This window comes from Cherax quadricarinatus, chromosome 8, assembly GCF_038502225.1.
Source record: "Cherax quadricarinatus isolate ZL_2023a chromosome 8, ASM3850222v1, whole genome shotgun sequence".
NCBI lineage: Eukaryota > Metazoa > Arthropoda > Malacostraca > Decapoda > Parastacidae > Cherax > Cherax quadricarinatus.
The window spans coordinates 16,342,471-16,365,866 of NC_091299.1; the positions used below are offsets into that span (position 1 = coordinate 16,342,471).

Below are 23,396 nucleotides of genomic sequence, written 5' to 3' on the forward strand. Positions count from 1 at the left end.
GCCTAGACTTAGTGATTTTCGACGTTGTACTGAGGTTGTGTGTCGCATAGACACTCTGAGAAACTCAGGTCCTGAGCTGTAGCTTCTGACCTAAGTTGTACTGGTATCTGTGTACTGTCACAGTCGGGGATTTTCTAATGCTGAACTTAGATTCAGTAGTATGGGAGTTTTGCGGCTTTTGTGGAGGATCTGCAGATGGTCCCTACTTAGTGTCGTTATATTATCTTCTTGTTTCTGATTGTGTCCCTGTTGCTTGTTATATAGCTGTTCGGCTTATCAGTTGCTTTATTGTTCAAGCAAGCTGTTCTGATTGCCAGGTTGGTCAAGAAGTTAGTTTATGTGAGGACTTTGTCAGTCATTGGTTAAGTCTAGTCAAGTCTTTAGACATAGTGAACTACTTAGAGCACTTACATACATACACACAAACTTACTTGTATATATTTGTATTATGTTATTAAATGCTAACAATGTACCAGTCGGTACTTAAAAGCCATAAAGATGAGATATGTGCCTTCAGCACAATACTACTATACACGAGAGAAGTGTAGGAACTTGTATCCTATATTATATTCAATTTATTACTATAATTTACTTTGATAATATACACCTAGACAACTTAATAAACTTATTAAATTTTAATTTCTTTAGTTAGTAGCCTACCAGTTGTAATCCTGAAGCACTATGGAATCTTACTAAATTCTAATGGATAATTGGACCAGGATACTGACTACTTGTTACAAAAACCCAGTAACAGGCTGGATGCTAGAAGGGCAGACCTTTCTAGTATTCACTGGAGATCTCTATGCTTATTAGAAATCGCGTTATTTGTAACAGTGGGAGATGGCCAACTTGTTGAAAAAAAAATTATAGCCCACTGTGAAAGTGTATTTAAATCAAAATTTAATTTACAAACTTTTATTCATACCAGAGTGCAACTATCAAGTACAAAAAATTCTAGTTTATATCCATATCAACTTTCCTGAATTGATTGGAAGACTTTCAATTGGCTGTAGTCTTCTGATAAAATATGTTACTTCTTTGGTAGAACACTGCCAGCTATTCAAGTCTCATATGCAGTGTAGGAGACATTATCAGGTAAACAGGGTATCATAATATTAAAAAAAAAAAAAAATATCTGCATCAACAACTATTCAGTTATGTAATATAAACAAAATAAATTATACATTAAAAATATAAAGCCAAATTTAAATAACTTAAAACTAGCTGAAAATATGTCCACCTAGGAACTTTTAAGGAATGAAATGTTAATTATTGTAATGAATATAAAATAAATCTGAATACCAACAGGTTTCTTTTCATGGTTCTTCTAGCTACCATTTTTTTTTTTTGACATGCAAAGTCGCATAATAACCATATGCAAAATGTTTGTCCTAACACCCTAACACATCCCCAACTGATTACAGATTATGCAATGAGGCACAATGGTGCAAATAGGGAGAAACTCCATTCTCATGTATCTTCCAAATGTCTCTCGACTGGTTATGGCACTTCCGAAGGGCAGACCCAACCACCAAAGGCTTTCTCCAGTTCCCCAGCCACAGCCAGGCTGAGATGATCATGGTAATGATTAGCAACAACCTGAAACAAAGATCTGTATTATTTGATAAAAAGTTATACAGATATGAAAATAAACAAGGTATAAAGTTTTATTATTTGCACCAAAATTTGGCAACTTTACCAGAAGTCAGCCTAATATTTTTGTAATAAAAAATATTAATTTTGTAATGTAAACCCTTTGAGTGTCGAGACCCCTGCTCACAAACTTGCTCATAGTGTCTAAAAATTAAAAAATAAAATCCTATGAAATGATAGTCAATCTTTTTCCAAAGGTAATGAAACCAAAAGTATGAAATTTGATGGAAAACTTACAGAATTATGCTCTTGTGAAGTTAGCGATCTCTGTGATATTTGTGCATCAGCGATTTTGCCTATTTTGGGCCAAATCCTTTGCTCCACTCGACCAAACTCACAGCTATTTTGTTAGAACTCCTTTTATTCTATCAACTCAGTACAAGACACCACCCATTCACCTATTTCAACTACCCAAAAAAAGTGACCAGAAATTACTAATTTGGCCAATTTCCCACAAAATTCAAGAAAGGCCAATTTCAAAACAGGGGCCAGAATAAACAATGCAGACATTCCTGGCACTAAAATAACATTTTCTCTGTTCATCAGTCACATCTCTAGGGCGCCTCTTATATTACACTTGCTTCTCATTTTGAATTTTTATTCACACAAAAAAATAGAAGATTTACAATTATTCAGACTACTGCATAATTGAAATAAGTGTATGAATAGTATCGGCGCATTCGTGAATGCACATTAGACCCACCAGTTGATGTGTATTGGACGCATGAGGTTGTTTATTCATGAACATCGTCAGAAATTTAACATTTCCACTACTTTGAGCTCACTTTCAAGCTACTTTTAGTCTGTAAACCATTCAAAATCATCTCTATTTTTGTAATATATCTCCCATTCTATAAAAATACCAAGAAAATGAGAATACAACCACGCGAAAATGCAGTGGACCCTCGCCTAACGATATTAATCCGTTAGCCAAAATTATCGTTAGCCGAATTAATTTTCCCCATAAGAAATAATGGAAATCCAATTAATCCGTTCCAGACAGCCAAAAGTATTAAAAAAAATTTTTTTTTCATAAAATATACATTTCCCTACAAAGAAAACAATGAGACATGCACAATAACTACATAAATAAATGTTAAGATGACACTTACCTTTATTGAAGAGTATTGACAAGTGATGAGACACTATTTTTCTTGAACACACTGAGATTTTCAGAGTGATACATGAGTAAAGGCTTCACTTTGCAATCCCCACTAGCATTACAACAAAACATGAGAGTTAGCCTGTCTTTCACAGATTGACCGTGGTGCAGCAGCAGCTGACCATGGTCCAGCAGCAGCTGACTGTGGTGCAGCAACAGCTGACAGTGGTGCAGCAGCAGCAGCTGACTGTGGTGTAGCAGAAGCTGACCATGGTGCAGCAGCAGCTGACCGTGGTGCAGCAGCAGCTGACTGTGGTTCAGCAACAGCTCACTTTGGTGCAGCAGCAGCTGACCGTGGTTCAGCAGCAGCTGACTGTGGTGCAGTAACAGCTGACGGTGGTGCAGCAGCAGCTGACTGTGGTGCAGCAACAGCTGACGATGGTGCAGCAACAGCTGATGGTGGTGCAGCAACAGCTGACAGTGGTGCAGCAACAGCTGACGGTGGTGCAGCAACAGCTGACGGTGGTGCAGCAACAGCTGACTGTGGTGCAGCAACAGCTGACGGTGGCGCAGCAGCAGCTGACCGTGGTATGATAGTACGTATTTCTCACCCTTTTTACCACAGGGTTGGCACTAGAAGCTTTCTTTGGGTACATGGTGGCTTATTTAGCAGTTACAAGCACTATAAACAATGGAATATAATACAAAATGTATCGAATGTATGCATGCAACCGGCCACCCTGGCTTGTAAACAATGACGGCAGGGCAGCTGAGGCTCTCAGGCTGGACGGACAGGTTTGGGAGGAATCACGTTGGGCAAGTTTTTTATTGTGAGGCGAGGCAAAATCTTTGCGTTCAAATGCTTTGTATGGTGGAATTAACGTTATGTGATGCGTTCGTTAGGCAGGGGTCCACTGTACACCGCAAAGTCACTGTTTAAAGCCAAAAACATGGTTGCAGTTTTTTTTTTCTCATTATGCACTGTGTGCTGCAGGATTTTTTTTATACTGTGCACACTGACCACTCAGACCCATTCTCACATAGGGAGGCCTACCAGCTTTCTCCCACAAGATTGGAAGCTGCTAGAATTTTGGCGTAGTATTACGGAACCGAAACTGGCTTCAAAGCTGTAATATCATGGAACCAACAATGAAAGGGTTAATATTCATTTGTCTGAAGTTGGTCCAGTGGTTAGTACACTAACCTGTGACTTTTAGGTCTCACCTGCTATGGGTTCAAGCCCCACCTGTTCTATGATTTTATTCATCTCTCAGATCAAACCAGATTACCTCCCATTTCTCAGGCATTTTATGACCTCTATAAATATTTAAAGACACACAAAGAAAGCAACCATCATAAGACACTCGGGGTGTTTAGTGCTACTAAAGCAGTCAACCAAAGAACATCCTGTATTACTGAAAAAGAGTACTGTTATTTGGTTAAATTTACACTGGTAATAGTAACATTTATTTTCCTAAAGCAAGTAGTTAGGGTAAGATAAAAAGCCACCAGGCTCGGTGGCCTGGTGGCTAAAGCTCCCGCTTCACACACGGAGGGCCCAGGTTCGATTCCCGGCGGGTGGAAACATTTCGACACGTTTCCTTACACCTGTTGTCCTGTTCACCTAGCAGCAAATAGGTACCTGGGTGTTAGTCGACTGGTGTGGGTCGCATCCTGGGGGACAAGATTAAGGACCCCAATGGAAATAAGTTAGATAGTCCTCAATGACGCACTGACTTTCTTGGGTTATCCTGGGTGGCTAACCCTCCGAGGTTAAAAATCTGAACGAAATCTTATCTTATCTTAACTGTTGGGAGAAAAATAGGCTAGTGAGAGTATAGGAAATGAGGCTGAAGAAGTATAGGGTAGAGTAAGAAAGTAGTGTTAGGGTGTGCAACAGAAGCTAATGGATACAGGAGGGTGGATGCGGGAGGGAAAAGGAGCAATTGGTGCAACGATGAGGTGAACCTTTATATACCTTTGAAGAATTTCGAGAGTATATCTACTCTCTGAGCCCGGCCATGGGCCAGGCTCGTCTGGTGCTTGCCTGGTCAACCAGGCGGTTGCTGCTGGAGGCCTGCTGCCCCACATATCCATCACAGCCTGGTTGAGATACTTGTCTAGTTTCCTCTAGAAGGCTTCAACACTTGTTCCAGCAGTGTTTCTGATATCTTCTGGTAAGATGTTGAAAAGTCTGGGACCCTGGATGTTGATACAGTGTTCCCTTATTGTCTTATTGTCCCCACTGCACCCCTGCTCCTCACTGGGTTTATTTTGCACTTCCTCCTGTATCTCTCACTCCAGTATGTTATGGCAGTGTGCAGATTTGGGACCAAGCCCTCGAGTACCTTCCAGGTACATATTATTATGTACCTCTCTCTCCTCCGCTCCAATGAGTACATGTTCAAGACTTGCAGGCATTCCCAGTAGTTTAGGTGCTTAACTGGCTCAATGTGAGCCGTAAACGATCTCTGTATTTGTTCCAGCTCCGACATTTCTCCTGCCCTGAACGGGGCCGTCAGCACTGAGCAATATTCCAAGTGAGGGAGCACTAGCGATTTGAAGTGTGACCATCGGCATTATTTCCCTTGTTTTGAAAGTTCTCAATACCCACCCAGTCATTTTCCTGGCTGTCGTGATCTTTGTCTTGTTATGGTCTTTAAAAGAAAGGTCCGCTGACAAAATTATTCCTAGGTCTTTTACGTGTTCCATACATTCTATTTGGTGACCCTCTTGAGTTTTGTATATAGTGCTCCTTTTGAGTTCTTCATTCTTTCCATACCTAAGCAGCTGGAACTTATCACCATTGAACGTCATGTTGTTTTCCACTGCCCACTGGAAAACCCTATTTATGTCTTCGTGTACTTTTTCAGTGTCCTCTACCGTACTGACTTTCATGCTTATTTTAGTGTCATCTGCAAATGATGATACAAAAGTGTGCTGGGTGTTTTTGTCTATGTCTGCTATGTGGATGAGGAACAGCAGAGGTGCCAGGACAGTGCCTTGGGGCACTGAGCTTTTGACCTTGCTGATGCTGGATCTTGCCCTGTTCACTACTACTTTTTGTGTTCTGTGTGTTAGGAAACCAAAACTCCATCTGCCTACCTTCCCCGTAATGCCCATCGCCTTCATTTAGTGCGCTATCACTCCATGATCGCATTTGTCAAACGCCTTTGCAAAATCTGTGTAAATCACATCTGTGTTTTGGTCATCTTCCAGTGCCTCCGTAATTCTGTCATAATGGTTCAGCAGCTGTGACAGACATGATTGTCCTGCTCTAAAACCATGCTGGTTTGGGTTACGTTGGTTGTGCTGCTCCATGAAATTTGTAAACTGCCGTCTCATCACTCTTTCGAAGATTTTTATGATGTGAGAGGTTAGGGCTACTGGTCTGTAATTTTTAGCTAGTGCTCTACTGCCTCCCTTATGCAAAGGAGCTATGTCTACACTTTATAAGGCCTCCAGTATTTCACCTAGATCTAAGCTCTTTCTCCAAAGAATACTGAGGGCTCGTGCTAGTGGTACTTTGCATTTCTTTATAAACAGAGCATTCCATGAATCTGGTCCAGGTGCTGAGTGAGTGGGCACATTTTCCATTTTTTTTTCGAAATCTATGGGATTTGTACTAATGTCAGTTAGTTGGTCTACGCGGCCTTCTTCTGGAGTGAAAAATATTCCTGCATTTTCTACCTTACTGTCATTTAGTGGGATGCTGAACACCGACTCACACTGTTCTTTTAGGATTTCACTCATTTCCTGTTCGTCGTCAGTATACGAGTCTCCTCTCAGTAGTGGTCCAATTCAGTATACAGTCTCTTTGTACTCTCGTAGTCCAATTCTTAGTTCTTAGGTTGGATTTTGCGTAGGAATAGAAATATTTTGGGTTTCTTGCAATATCCTGTATGGCCTTTTGTTTCCTTTGTACTTCTTCTGTGAGGTATGACATCCTAAGTTTTTGCTCTAATTCAGTGATCTCTCTGCTAAGTCTATCTTTCCTCTGTTTTAGCATATTTGTGTTTTTAAGCAGTTCAGTAACCCGTTTTCTTCTTCTGTACCATCTCCTACGTTCTCTCTCTATATCTGAACTTCCTCTGGGTTTCCTCAATGGTACATGTTTCATACATACTTTGTATGCTTCTGTATTCAGCTTCTCTAGGCACTGGTGGGGATTTAGGGTGCTCATGTCTGATTCCCAGGGTATGTCTGATAGCTCTTGGTTTATTTCTTCCCAGTTAATTCTATGGTTGTTAAAATTAAACTTACTGAACATCCCGTCTCTAACTTTAGCAATGCAGTTTCCTACCACTGAGTTAATACTAGTTTGAACCTCTATGATGTTATGATCAGAGTAAATAGTTTTGGAAACTGTTATGTCTCTGATCAGTTCCTCGTTGTTTGTGAATATCAGATCCAGGGTATTTTCATTTCTAGTGGGATCAATTACCTGTTGGTTTAAAGAGTACTTTTCACAAAACCTCATTATTTCCCTGGTACAGCAGGGCCCCACTTATACGGCAGGTTAGGTTCCAGGCTACCGCCGTAAAGCGGAAACCGCCGTAAAGTGGAACACCCTTTTTTTCCACTTATAAATGCATAAAAACACTAGATAACAAGTTTACACTAACATATATTAAGTTAGCAATAGAACCAGGCATCAAAAAACAATAAAAAAGTACAATACACACATAGTGCACTCATTACTTACCTTAAAATATTTATAGTTTTAATCTAGGGTGAGACAAGTAGTATTTATTGTAAATCAAGTGTGGTATGTATGGTAGTCAGCCAGGCTACCATACCAGGCCACCCCACCCACACATACTATTCTATGATATTTAGGCATCCCAGAGTGATAAAATGTATATACAGTTCACTCATTACTTACCTTAAAATATAGGGTGAGATGAGTAGTATTTATTGTAAAAAATCAAGTGTGGTATGTATGGTAGTCAGCCAGGCTACCATACCAGGCCAACCCACCCACACATACTATTCTATGATATTTAAGCATCCCAGAGCAATAAAATGTATATACAGTTCACTCATTACTTACCTTAAAATATTTGTAGTCTTAATGTAGGGTCAGGAGTAAGTAAATGAGATAAAATGAATAAATGAGAGAGAGAGAGAGAATGAGTGCATGAGAAGAGGACAGGCGCAGAGTTATGTAAACAAACCAGGCGAAGGTAAGTTTTGTAAACGAAGTGTACACGTCTGGTTTGTGTACAAGTTACATTGTGTACAGGTTGTCTCTACATTGATACGGTAGAATAAATAAAGAAGAACACTCCCATTCTCATGTAACATCATTTTGAGAAGAAATGATGCTCTGAGTGAAGGTAATGGAAATAAGTCACTCTGACTTTTTTGGGTTATCCTAGGTTCTCTACACATATGTTGTTATGTATGATAATCTATGTAACTGTATTTATGTATACCTGAATAAACTTACTTACATACGAAAGGAATAATTTTCTACAGTTACTCCCAGTAACACATTTTCTCTTATGTTAGATTAGAGAAAATGTTATTCTTGGCGTCACTTATACAAGTTATCTGGCTACCACATCTCATATTTATGTTTATTTATTCTATTGTGGGGTGTATTTATCATCTTTTTATGTTATGTATCGTGTTTATTATATAATTTTGAAAAAAATATCATGGATGGATTAATGAAAATGTGTATATTAACGTAATATACGACATTAATGAGACTCGGTGATTATTATTATTATTTCTAATATGGCGTCACTTGTGCAAGTCGTCTGCTGCCACATCTCACATTTGTTTATTTATTCTACTGTGGGGTGTATTTATCTTATTTATATGTTATGCATCGTGTTTATTATATAATTTTGAAAAAATATCATAGATGGATTAATGAAAATGTGTATATTAACGTAATATACGACATTTAAATGAGACTCGATGATTATTATCATCATTACTAATATGACGTCTGGAGACAAAAGACACTCTTACTGATTTTAATGTTTACCTGCACGCCAGCACAGTATGTAAGTTTATTTAAGTACAGGTATACATAAGTATAATTATCAGAGTATATATAAAATATGAAATAACTTTTAAAAACATTTGAAATTTTGGAGTTTCCAGACAAAATGGAGAGACTTAGTGCTTACTGAGCTCACGAAGAATGTAAACAAACAAGGTGGGGCGCGGTGATCGTATTAGAAAGTCAGGTGGGGGGAGCCATATAGCGAGTTTTGGTCATAATTTGAAATGACCGTATTAGTGGAATGCCGTAAAGTGGGGCCCTGCTGTATGTACCTGCTGAGCCAGGGTGCTTCCCGGGGATATTTCTGGTATAACATTACGTTGCACCATCTTCCATTTTACGTGAGGGAGATTAAAATCTCCAAGGAGTAAAATATTTGGTGTAGGATTTTCTAGCCTAACCAGATAGCTATCTATCTTACTTAACTGATCTGTGAATTCCTCAGCAGTTGCCGATGGTGGTTTGTATACTAGGATAATTACCAAATTTTTGTTTTCAACTTTAATGCCTAAAATTTTTACTACATCATTCGCAGAATTCAGCACTTCTGTGCAACAGAAAGTATCCTTTACATAGATTCCTACTCCTCCCTGTGACCTATTGATTCTATCACATCTATACATGTTGTAGTTTTCTATCTTTATCTCTACGTCCAAAACATCCCTTGTATGTGTTTCTGTAAATGCTCCAAACATGGCATTCGCTTCTATTAGGAGCCCACTGACATAACTAACTTTGTCATTTTTATTTGATTTCAAACCCTTTATATTTGCAAATATGAAGCAGGAATTACCAAGTGGGATGTTTCGTCTTGCTTTGTGTTTCATTAGTACCACTGATGGTGTACTACCTGGTATGTCCCCTGGTGTACACGCCCCTGGTTTCTCCAGTACTGGCTTCACGTTTGTTTGCTTATTCGGCCTTGACGGGCTGATGCCAGGTTTGGTACGCCCCATTTTACTGCCCACCTGTCCTCTCTGTACATTCCCTTGTTTGTCTCTTCCTTTGTTTTGATCTTTTCTCTTTTTATCTTTAACCCTTTGAGGGTTTTGGTCGTACTAGTACGTCTTACGCGTAGGGGTTTTTGTCGTACTAGTACGCATAAATTCTAGCGGCCTCAAATCTCACAGGAAAAGGCTGATAAGCCTAGATGTGAGAGAATGGGTCTGTGTGGTGGGTGTGCGCAGTAGGAAAAAAATCTGGGACCCAGTGGTGCATTGTGGGAATGCCATCATAGTACACAATTTCCACCATGCCCTGTGGTAAGAAGTTCCTCACTCCTCGGCGAATTGGGACACTTTTGTTCCCCAGTGACAGATGGAAGTGACAGTGAAGATGAGTTTCAAGGTTCTGGTGAGGTTTTGACCGAAACTAATGACCATAATATGGGTAATAGTGAGGAAAACCCAGACAACCCACAGCCTTCCACCTCTGGTGCTGGGCCATCTTGTTCACGTTCAGTTGTACCAGAATCAAAGAGGAAACTCCTATTTTCCAAAATCCCAGACTCAGATGTGAGCATTGGTGATGATAGTGATAGTGATTATGAACTACAAGCTCTTCAAACTTGTTCCAAGAATGGAGGAGGAGGAGGAGGCAGAGGAGGAGGAGGCAGAGGAGGAGGAGGCAAGAGCAGGAGGAGGCAAGAGGAGGAGGAAGCAAGAGGAGGAGGAGGCAGAGGAGGAGGAGGAGGAGGAAGAAGAAGAAGAGGAGGAGGAGGAGGAAGAAGAGGAGGAGGAGGAGGAGGAGGAAGAAGAAGAGGAGGAGGAGGAAGAAGAAGAATACATAATAACAATAATACATAATAATAATAATAATACATAATAATAATAATACATAATAATAATACATAATAATAATAATAGGTAATAATAATAATAATATGTAATAATAAATGTTCACCCCTGACAGTAACAAGATAAGGGGAGATAACATCTGATAAGTGCTGACGTTTGATGAGGGTAAATGAGGGTAGAGCTGATGCCAAAAGATGAGATAAACATCGCCCTCCCTTTGTTTTTGCTGGTATACTAACATTTCTGTCTGTCTATTTGCCTGTCTGTCAAGCTCCCTGTCTATCCGTCTAGCTCTCTGTCTCAGAGAGCCACAAGACTGTGTCATCACTTTTACTCACATCTTCAAGCAGAGTATAGCACTTTGTCTGGGTTTCTTGGGTTATCCTAGGTAATTTATACTATGTATACTTGTATTTATGTGTACCTGTGAGACAGAGATAAAAAGACAGATAGAATGAGGGAGAAAGATAATTAGATAGAATGGAGGAAGGGAAGCAGCATCCGACCCCATTGTTTTGACAGGCGGGAGGGGGGAGTGACTAATGAGACAATATGTCATTTTGACAGCTGCCGACTCCTGGTAATTTACACTATGGAGGAGGAGGAGAAGAAGGAGAAGGAGGAAGAGTAGGAGGAAGAAGAGGAGGAGGAGGAAGAGGAAGAGTAGGAGGAAGAGGAATAAGAGGAAGAGGAATAGTAGGAGGAAGATTAGGGGGAAGAGGAAGAAGAGGAGGAGGAGGAGGAAGAGTAAGAGGAAGAGGAAGAGTAGGAGGAAGAGGAAGAAGAGGAGGAGGAGGAAGAGGAGGAGGAGGAAGAGGAAGAGTAGGAGGAAGAGGAAGAGTAGGAGGAAGAGGAAGAGGAAGAGTATGAGGAAGAGTAGGGGGAAGAGGAGGAAGAGTAGGGGGAAGAGGAGGAAGAGGAAGAAGAGGAGGAGGAGGGTGGAACACTAGTACACTGGTACTGGTACACTAACATTTCTGTCTGTCTATTTGTCTGTCTGTCAAGCTCCCTGTCTATCTGTCTATCCGTCTAGCTCTCTGTCTCAGAGAGCCACAAGACTGTGTCATCACTTTTACTCACATCTTCAAGCAGAGTATAGCACTTTGTCTGGATTTCTTGGGTTATCCTAGGTAATTTATACTATGTATACTTGTATTTATGTGTACCTGTGAGACAGAGATAGACAGACAGATAGAAAGAGAGAGACAGATTGAAAGAGATAGAATGAGGGAGAAAGATAAAACACCATTGTGTATGACACCATGTTTCAGAGTTCCACAAGCTGCAGAACTAATAGGAATATGTTCAGTGACTGTATATTGGTATATATATTATAGAACAATAATAATAAACAATGTTTTGTATTGTTTGTTTTTGTAAACAAGTTTTGTAAACAATATATTGATAATTATGTTTGTGTGCTTATTGTGTTGTATACAACGAGTGTATATATGTACATTGCACCTTACTTTGGTCTCATAGGCCACATAAGTTATGTGAAAAAATAAAATAGTGAAAAAAACAACAAACCTTCAAATACAAGTAAACTAAAGTTTACCGGGTGAGCGGCAGTCGCCGCTGTTGCCATACGCGGCTCATTTTCTGCAAACTTCATGCATCCATATCTCCGTAAGTATTGATGGTAAATTTTTTTTGTTTATCCTATAATGTTTAGAAAAAAAACTCTATTTTTCATAAGAAAAAATAATTTTTTTTTTTTTTAAATTTGGCTGACCCTGAGAACGAGTTTCGGAGAGGGCCTGTCGACCCTCAAAGGGTTAAAAAGAATGCTGTTCAATTTCCCTTTCTCTGCTAACTCTGTAGCACCACTTTCCTTTTACATGATGGTCTGGGCAGCTCAGGTCATAACATTCCCTGGACTGCATTGATGGAAGTACCTGCGCTTTTTGTTGAAACGACACTTTACCTTCCTCAACATGTTCGCACATTTTCTGGTGTATTTATTCCAACAATCTCTGCCATATAGACACATACCTTTAGCATAGTAACTGCAAATGTTCTGACTACCTATATTTATTGATTCTGTGTCGTTCCTAAGTTCTGCCACCTGATCCGAGTTCTCTTGTTCACTTTCTTCTAGGCTAATTTCTTCCCTTTGTTCGTTTTTGTTTGTTCCTGTTTTAGTTTTCTCATCCTCCCTTCCCCTTTCCGCTATGTTATGTATCCCTGTTTCCTTCTTTTCCGACTTGCTCTATATGACGTTTTCTACTCTTACTCTTACTTTCACTCCTTGGTTTTCACCTCTATTTGCATTTTCCTCCTTTTCTTGTTCCTTTTCCCCTGTTTTCCACTCTTTGTATAACTCTGGCAAGCTCCTTAGAAACTTCCTTACGCTTTCTAGGTTTTCACTTTTCAGTATGGGGTGGCTGGTAGGTGGGGTGGGCTGGGTGGTGGGTATCCTTGGGTAGAGGGTAGGGACAATAGGAGGAGGGGGTTGTGCAGTGGGGTGGTAAGCTGGGAGATAGGGGTCTGTGGAAAGAAGGTGAGGGTGCAAGGAGGGGGGCCAGGGGGTGGGATTGTTGGGTGGGTGGTGTAGGATCCGGGGAATGGGTTGAGGGCACAAGGTGGGGGGCTTGGAGGTGGGGTGTGGGTGGCACTTGCGCACTTGTTCCCATATAGTTACAGTGGACCCCCGACATTCGATGGCATCGAGATTCAATAAATCCAACATTCGATGCATTTTAACGCAAAAATTTTGCCTTACATCCGATGGAAAACCCGACATTCGATACGATTCGTACGAGACGTGTCCACGTGTGGCCTGAACTGCCCCGTGTGTGCCAGTGTTTACAAGCCAGCCAGTGTGCACTCATCTAAGGATACATTCGGTACATTCCATATTATCCATATTATCACTGTTTTTGGTGCTTGTTTCTGCAAAATAAGTAACCATGGGCCCCAAGAAACCTTCTAGTGCCAACCCTTAGAGAAAAAAAGTGCTAATGACTATTGAAATGAAGAAAGAGATAATTGCCAAGTACGAAAGTTGAGTGCGTGTCGAAGTGCATGATGATTTGGTAAAGAAATTGCCTGCAACTAGTGGTGATGCGAGTGAATTTAAGGCCAGCAAAGGTTGGTTTGAAAGATTTAAGAATCGTAGTGGCATACACAGTGTGGTAAGGCATGGTGAGGCTGCCAGTTCAAGTCCTAATGGAAGGGGATTCCCCTTCTAAACACTAACACCATCCACACTCTCCCCTCCTCCCATCCCATCAATCATCACCAGATCTTCATTAAAGGTAAGTGTCAATTATTCTATTGTTATTGTTGTTATTGTAATTATTCTATTGCATTAAACTTAATATTTCATGTGGTAATTTTTTTTTTTCATACTTTTGGGTGTCTTGCACAGATTAATTTGATTTCCATTATTTCTTATGGGGAAAATTAATTCGACTTTTGATATTTTCGACATTCGATGAGCTCTCAGGAACGGATTAATATCGAATGTCGGGGGTCCACTGTATACCACAGTTTTACACTACACTCGGGATTAAAAGGATTAACTCTTACCCATAGGTTCAGTTTACTATATCACTGCCTATTTGTATCCTTTTTTCCTCGTTATAACACTTGTATGATAGTTTGCACTTCACTGTCACCTCTGACAATTTATTTTTTTCCGCAGGTGATGGTCGACCCATGAATAAATTCCGTATATTATGCACTATATTCACTACATTCCTTATGAGATGAGAAACAGACCTTCGGTACAAAACACGACCCACTGTGTGGTAACACCTAACTATGTCTCGGTATCCTAGTCTATTCATTATACAGTGGACCCCCAGTTCACGATATTAATCCGTTCCTGAGAGCTCATCATAAACCAAAATTATCGGGAAGCGAATCAATATTCCCCATAAGAAATAATGGAAATCAAATTAATCTATGCAAGACACCCAAAAGTATGAAAAAAAAACTTTTACCACATGATATATTAAGTTTAATGCAATATAATAATTACAATAACAATAATAACAATAGAATAATCACAATAGAATAATTGACATTTACCTTTAATGAAGATCTGGTGATGATTGATGGGATGGGAGGAGGGGAGAGTGTCGAAGTTTTTAATGTTTAGAAGGGGAATCCCCCTCCATTAGGATTTGAGGTAGCAAGTCCTTTTCCAGGGTTACTTCCCTTCTTCTTTTAATGCCACTAGGACCAGCTTGAGAGTCACTGGGCTTCTGTCGCACAACATATCTGTCCACAGAGGCCTGTACCTCCCGTTCCTTTATGACTTTCCTAAAGTGGTTCACAACATTGTCAGTGTACAGGTTGCCAACACGGCTTGCAGTAGCTGTGTCAGGGTGATTTTCATCAAAAAAGGTTTGCACTTCAAGCCACTTCGCACACATTTCCTTAATTTCAATAGTCATTAGCACCCTTGATCTCGATGGGTTGGCACTAGAAGCTTTCTTGGGGCCCATGGTGACTTATTTTGCAGAAACAAGAACCAAAAACAGTGATAATATGGATAATACAGAATGTACCGAATGTATCCTTAGATGCGCGCACACTGGCTGGCTTGTAAACACTGGACACGTCTCGCACGAATCGTATCGCATACCGGGTTTTGTAACGGGAACCGAGGCAATTTTTTTGCGATATAATGCTTCGGATACCGGATTTATTGGATACCGATGGCTTCGCAAACCAGGGGTCCACTGTATGTGGTAACTGGAACCTTGGTGTATCACTTGTCACATGTCAACACCAGGACAAGTAGATTGCCCCACCATTGCCACACTTCACTATTGTTTTTTATTTTATTTCCTTTTATTTTATCACTGGTATTTTGTCACTGTGTTGTACACTGGTTATCTCAAGGATATACAGTGGACCCTCACCTAACGAACGCATCGCATAATGTTAAATCCACCTAGCGATACATTTTAACGCAAAAATTTTGCCTTAGCTAGCGCTAAAAAACTCGCTCAACGTGATTCGTTCGAGACGCATCCACGTGCGGCCTGAGCCCGCCTCACTTGTTCCGTGGGTGCCAGTGTTTACAAGCCAGCTACTGCGGTCGCTTCCAAGCATACAATCAGAACATTTCATATTATCACAGCCATTTTAGTGATTGCACCTGCAAAATAAGTCACCATGGGCCCCAAGAAAGCTTCTAGTGCCAACCCTACAGCAAAAAGGGTGAGAATTACTATGGATATGAAGAAAGAGATCATTGCTAAGTACGAAAGTGGAGTGCATGTCTCCGGGCTGACCAGGTTGTACACAAAACCCCAATCAACCATTGCTACTATTGTGGCCAAGAAAATGGCAATCAAAGAAGCTGTTCTTGCCAAAGGTGCAACTTTGTTTTCGAAACAGAGATCGCATAAACGAAAAACAGATAGCAGGAGATAGCATCTCTAAAGCAATCATATGTGAAAAGGCTAGGAAGTTGCATGACGATTTAATTAGAAAAATGCCTGCAACTAGTGGTGATGTGAGTGAATTTAAGGCCAGCAAAGGTTGGTTTGAGAGATTTAAGAATTGTAGTGGCATACATAGTGTGATAAGGCTTGGTGAGGCTGCCAGTTCGGACCACAAAGCGGCTGAAAAATATGTGCAGGAATTCAAGGAGTACATAGACAGTGAAGGACTGAAACCTGAACAAGTGTTTAATTGTGACGAAACAGGCCTGTTTTGGAAGAAAATGCCAAGCAGGACCTACATTACTCAGGAAGAAAAGGCACTCCCAGGACATAAGCCTATGAAAGACAGGCTTACTCTGTTGATGTGTGCCAATGCTACTGGTGACTGCAAAGTGAAGCCTTTATTGGTGTATCACTGAAACTCCCAGAGTGTTCAGGAAAAACAATGTCCTCAAGGCTAATTTGTGTGTGCTGTGGAGGGCAAACAGTAAGGCATGGGACACTAGGGACTTTTTCTATGATTGGTTACACCATGCATTTGCCCCCACTGTGAAAAATTACCTAATTGAAAAGAAATTAGACCTTAAGTGCCTCCTGGTATTAGACAGTGCTTCTGGTCATCCTTCAGACGTGGCAGAATGACTTTCTGCGGAAATGAGCTTCATTAAGGTCAAGTTTTTGCCTCCTAATACCACTCCTCTCCTGCAGCCCATGGACCAGCAGGTCATTTCCAACTTCAAGAAACTGTACACAAAAGCTATGTTTGAAAGGTGCTTTGTAGTGACCTCAGAAATTCAATTGACTCTAAGAGAGTTTTGGAGAGATTACTTTAGCATCCTCAATTGTGTAAACATTATAGGCAAGGCTTGGGAGGAAGTGACTAAGAGGACCTTGAACTCTGCTTGGAAGAAACTGTGGCCAGAATGTGTAGACAAAAGGGATTTTGAAGGGTTTGAGGCTAACCCTGGGAATCCTATGCCAGTTGAGGAATCCATTGTGGCATTGGGGAAGTCCTTGGGGTTGGAGGTTAGTGGGGAGGATGTGGAAGAGTTGGTGGAGGAGGACAATGACGAACTAACCACTGATGAGCTGCTAGATCATCTTCAACAGCAAGAGGCCACACCTGAGGAAACTGCTTTGGAGGAGGGGATAGAGAAATTGAAGAAGTTGCCTACTTCAAAGATTAAGGAAATGTGTGCAATGTGGCTTAAAGTGCAAACCTTTTTTGATGAAAATCACCCTCACACAGCTATTGCAAGCCGTGCTGGTGACTATTACACTGACAATGTTGTGAAACACTTTAGGAATGTCATAAAGGAACGGGAGGTACAGGCCTCTATGGACAGATATGTTGTGCAACAGAGGTCCAGTGACTCTCAAGCTGGTCCTAGTGGCATTGAAAGAAGAAGGGAAGTAACCCCGGAAAAGGACTTGCCACCTCAAGTCCTAATGGAAGGGGATTCCCCTTCTGAACATTAACACCATCCACAGTCTCCCCTCCTCCCATCCCATCAATCATCATCAGATCTTCAATAAAGGTAAGTGTCATGTAACTGTGCACGTCTTCTTCAGTTTGTGTGTATTAAAATTAATATTTCATGTGGTAAAAATTTTTTTTTGTTCATACTTCGGGGTGTCAGGAACGGATTAATTTGATTTCCATTATTTCTTATGGGGAAACTTAATTCGCCTAACGATAATTTCGCCTAACCCAAGGCATACAAAATTCCATTTTGTATGCCTTGGGTTGAAATCACCAAGCAGTAAGATGTTTGGGGATAGAGCTGGAAGGCTTTCCAGACAGTAATCAATTTTCAGTAGCTGTTCCTTGAACTATTGGGAGGTTGCATCTGGTGGCTTATATACAACCAAGATTTTTTTTAACCCTTAAACGGTCCAAACGTATATATACGTTCACTCGCATAGCACCCCAAACGTATATATACATTTTATTTTTCCTGCCTCCAAATTTGGCATGATTGGCCTGAGATGCTTGGTCAGCATAGAATTGGTCTTAACACTTGGTGTGCGCAGTATTAAAAAAATCTGGGACCACTTAGTACCTTGTGGGAGCACCAGTTAAATTGAGCGCCAGTTAGAGCAAACAGTGCATCAAACACCAAGGATTCACTGATGTAATGTCATATTAACACTTCTCTTTTAAGAGGAAAGTGATGTTAACCCCAAGTTTAGGGTCTGTCTATCTCTGTCTCTGTCTATCTGTCTCTGTCTATCTGTCTATCTCTTTGTCTCTGTCTATCTCTTTCAATGTCTTTGTCTATCTCTGTTTCACAAATACACATAAATACAAGTATATGTAGCATAAATTACCTAGGATAACCCAAAAATCCAGACAAAGTGCTATACTCTGCTTGAAGATGTGAGTAAAGGTGATGATGCAGTCTTGTGGCTTCCTCTGAGACAGAGAGCTTGACAGACAGACAAATAGACAGACAGAAATGTTTGTGTGCCAGCAAAAACAAAGGGAGGTGGATGGTCATCTAATCTTTTCTTATCAGCTGCACCCTCCCCCACCCTCGTTTATGCTCATCAAACGTCAGCTCTTATCAGATGTTATCTCCCCTTATCATGTCACCTTCTTCTCCTCCTCCTTCTCCTTCTCCTTCTCCTCCTCCTTCTCCTCCTCCTCCTTCTCCTTCTCCTTCTCCTCCTTCTCCTTCTCCTTCTCCTCCTCCTTCTCCTTCTCCTCCTCCTCCTCCTCCTTCTCCTCCTCCTCCTTCTCCTCCTCCTCCTCCTCCTCTTCCTCATTATTATTATATACTTCAACATATCCAAAACATTGCTGGGACCTATAAATACTTTGTTTATATTCCAAGACAATAGTATAAATGGCTAAGGCAGGTGTAAATGTTCACCTGTCAATGTCTTTGTGACAATTTGAGTACAATTTCAGTACCTAATACTAGTGTCAGAACGAAGATTGGTTATGAAATGACAAGAACTACTATAAATTGTAATTATCAGAACATAAAAATTACATAAAATAATATGAAAAATAGAAAAAAAGGTATATCGGCAACACTTCTGCAAGCGGCAGGACTCTATGTTGCTGTCACATGAGCATCCAGTGCCAACTTCTGGGCCTCATATCTCCATAAATACTGACCCTAAATTTTTTTTTTATCCTATAACACTTAGAAAAATGTGCTCTTTTTTTCAATAAAAAAAATGATTTTTTTATTTTTCAAAATATTCGGGGCGCAGGAAAAATAAAACGCTGATCTACGTTTGGATCACTAGCAGTAAAAATACAATCGTTTGGACAGTTATGGGGTTAAATACTGTGTAAAATTTTGATTTAAAATTAAATTAAAAAAAAAAAAATACTGACACAAAGAATCTTCCAAGACAAACCTGGATGCCAAGTGGTAAACCATTTGAGCTCAAGCCTAGAGGACACTGTGTTGATGGAAACAGCAACACATTAATGATGGCAGTGTAAGCAAAGTTGAAAGCCCTGAAGATTGGCTGGGTGTGATATGGAGCCGTTGTAGGATGACTTGGAAACAGGAGCACCCCATCTTCACCAAGAAGTTCCTGCAAAGATTATCAGAACTGACTTGCCTAGTGTATACTAGCTTAATATTTAATATTAAATTACAGAAATAGCTGGGAAAGATTTGACATACCTGGAGAGGGTTTCAGGGTCAACATCCCTGCAGCTCAGTCTGAGACCAGGCCTTGTGGTAGATCAGGGTCTGATCAACCAGGCTGTTACTGCTGGCTGCACACAAATTGATGTATGAACCACAGCCTGGCTGGTCAGGTACTGACTTTAGGTGCCTGTCCAATGCCTACTTGAAGACAGCCAGGGGTCTATTGGTAATCCCCCTTATGTATACTGGGAGGCAGTTGAACAGTCTTGGGCCCTGGACATTTATTGTGTTGTCTCTCAGTGTACTCGTAGTACCCCTGCTTTTCATTGGGGGAATGTTGCATCTCCTGCCGAGTCTTTTGCTTTCATAGTGAGTGATTTTCGTGTGCAAGTTTGGTACTAATCCCTCTAGGATTTTCCAAGTGTATATTATCGTGTATCTCCCATGCCTGCATTCCAGGGAATACAAATCAAGGGCCTTCAACCATTCCCAGTAATTTAGGTGCCTTATTGTACTTATGTGTGCTGTGAAAGTTCTTTGTACAATCTCCAGGTCAGCAATTTCACCTGTCTTGAAGGGGGCAGTTAGTGTACAGCAGTATTCCAGCCTAGTGAGAACAAGTGATTTGGAGAGAATCATCATGGGCTTGGCATCCCTAGTTTTGAAGGTTCTCATTATCCATCCTATCATTTTCCTAGCAGATGCAATAGATACACTGTTGTGGTCTTTGAAGATGAGATCCTCTTAACATTATCACTCCCAGGTCCTTCACATTACTTTTTTGCTCTACTGTATGGTTAGAATTTTTCGTATACCCTGATAGTTTTAATTTCCTCAAATTTTCCGTATCTGAGTACAGTGGAACCTCGGTTTTCGCATGCCCCAGCTTGCATGTAAAACCATGGTTATTCTCCATAAAATGTATTTTTTGTTAATATTTTTGGGTGTCTGGAATGGATTAATTGAATTTACATAATTTCTTATGGGAAACATTATCAAAAAAGTACATTTTATAGAGAATAACTCTAGTTTTACATGCAAGCTGGGGCATACAAAAACTGGGGTTCCACTGTAATTGAAATTTCTCTTCAATGAACTTCACATTGTTTTGAGTGGCCCATTTGAAGATTTGGTCGATATCCGCTTGGAGTCTTGCTGTGTCTTCGATGGAGGTCACTGTCATGGCAATCCGACTGTCATCCACAAAGGAAGACATGGAGCTATGGCTTACAACTCTATTCAGATATGAGGATGAGGAATAGAATGAGAGCGAGTACTGTGCCTTGTGGAACAGAGCTTTTCACCATAGCTGCTTCAGACTTTACTCTGTTTACTATTACTCTTTGTGTTCTGTTTGTCAGGAAGTTATAGATCCATCTACCAATTTTTCCTGTTATTCTTTTATCACACATTTTGTGCACTATTACACCATGGTTACACTTGTAGAAAGCTTCTGCAAACCATACCACGGACGGGGATAGAACCCGCGATCAGAGAGTCGCGAAACTCCAGACCATCAGGTTAGCCACTGGGCCAGCTAGCCACAATAAGATTCATCCAACTAGGCATATTTCTACACCATAGGAAGGTTAGTATAGGCACCACTGTTACCACAAATGCAAGTTTTTACAGATGAACTCTAGCTCAAGTCCCCTCAAACCCGTCCGTGGTATGGTTTGTTTGCAATCATGTCATTACGATTTCGTGAGTTAAGCTTTTGCAAAGTTTGTGTATACTACATCTGTATTTTGTTTATCCTCTACAGCATCCAGGACATTGTCATAGTGGTCCAGTAGCTGGAACAGGCAGAAGCGGCCTGCTCTAAACCCTAGATACCCATCAGTTGTGTAACTGATGGGTATCTAGGTGGTTGGCAATCTTGCTTCTTAGAACCCTTTCAAAGATTTTCATGATATGGGATGTTAGTGCTATCAGTCTGTAGTTCTTTGCAACTGCTTTACTGCCACCTTTGTAGAGTGGGGCTATGTCTGTTGTTTTTGGTGAGTATGGGATGACCCGTGTCCATGCTCCCTCTCCATAGAATGCTGAAGGCACGCAATAGGGGCTTCTTGCAGTTGGTGATGAACATGGAGTTCCATGAGTCTGGGCCTGGGGCAGAGTGCATGGGCATGTCATTTATTGCTTCTTCAGAGTCTTGTGGTGTTAGGATAATATCCGAGATTTTTGAGATGACCAAATTTTGGGTCTCGTTCATGAAGAATTCATTTGGATCGTTGACCCTTAGTCTGGGCAGCAGCTCATTGAACACCGAGTCATATTGGGACTTAAGTATCTCACTCATTTTTTGGCTGTCATTTAAAAAAAAAAAAGCCACACATAAAAGGGGCTATGCTCTTTTATTGAATCCTAACATATCTGCTCCAATCTCACATCATACAGCCAGACTCTCAACTATATGTACGGATCCTTTAATGAATGTACTGTATCCATGACTTACAATAAGAGTACTGGGCTGACAATAAGATGGGTTGCACCCTGACATTTTCTACTTCCAAAAAGAGAAGAGTTTTGCAGTTTTCCTCCTGAAATGGTATTAGTGTTATATTTATGAGGACATGGGTTCGATTCCCAGCCAGAGTAGAAACATTGGACATGTTTCTTTCACCTGTTGTCTATGTTCCCCATCAGTAAAATGGGTACCTGGGTGTTAGTCGACTGGTGTGGGTCGCATCCTGGGACAATGACCTAAGGAGGCCTGGTCACAGACCGGGCCGCGGGGGCGTTGACCCCCGGAACTCTCTCCAGATAAACTCTCCAGATAATGCACCCCTCACTACTGTTCTTCTACACCCATAAATTCTACCATTTTGTCACAATTCCTTCATTCTGACATACAGGTTTTAACAATCAAGAGCTATCGCTTAGAATGATCTTTGTACGTGAATTTTTTATTTCCATGTAGCTTAATTAAATTGTAGCACTTACAACTCTTTTAGCTTTAGCCTTTAACTTGGTTATGATATTTTTTTATTATTATCACACTGGCCGATTCCCACCAAGGCAGGGTGGCCCGAAAAAGAAAAACTTTCACCATCATTCACTCCATCACTGTCTTGCCAGAAGGGTGCTTTACACTACAGTTTTTAAACTGCAACATTAACACCCCTCCTTCAGAATGCAGGCACTGTACTTCCCATCAGGACTCAAGTCCGGCCTGCCGGTTTCCCTGAACCCCTTCATAAATGTTACTTTGCTCACACTCCAACAGCACGTCAAGTATTAAAAACCATTTGTCTCCATTCACTCCTATCAAACACGCTCACGCATGCCTGCTGGAAGTCCAAGCCCCTCGCACACAAAACCTCCTTTACCCCCTCTCTCCAACCTTTCCTAGGCCGACCCCTACCCCGCCTTCCTTCCACTACAGACTGATACACTCTTGAAGTCATTCTGTTTCGCTCCATTCTCTCTACATGTCCGAACCACCTCAACAACCCTTCCTCAGCCCTCTGGACAACAGTTTTGGTAATCCCGCACCTCCTCCTAACTTCCAAACTACGAATTCTCTGCATTATATTCACACCACACATTGCCCTCAGACATGACATCTCCACTGCCTCCAGCCTTCTCCTCGCTGCAACATTCATCACCCATGCCTCACACCCATATAAGAGCGTTGGTAAAACTATACTCTCATACATTCCCCTCTTTGCCTCCAAGGACAAAGTTCTTTGTCTCCACAGACTCCTAAGTGCACCACTCACTCTTTTCCCCTCATCAATTCTATGATTCACCTCATCTTTCATAGACCCATCCGCTGACACGTCCACTCCCAAATAT

General features: G+C 40.9%; 1 long non-coding RNA gene across 1 annotated transcript; it reads right to left on the reverse strand.

The window, feature by feature from the left end:
• Positions 1-899: 899 nt before the first annotated feature.
• LOC138852405 (uncharacterized) lies at positions 900-23,032 on the reverse strand. Its single transcript, XR_011391729.1, has 2 exons — positions 19,354-23,032; positions 900-1,599 (listed from the first exon to the last, which is right to left on the reverse strand). It is a non-coding gene; the product is annotated as an uncharacterized lncRNA (long non-coding RNA).
• Between the last annotated feature and the right edge of the window lie 364 nt (positions 23,033-23,396).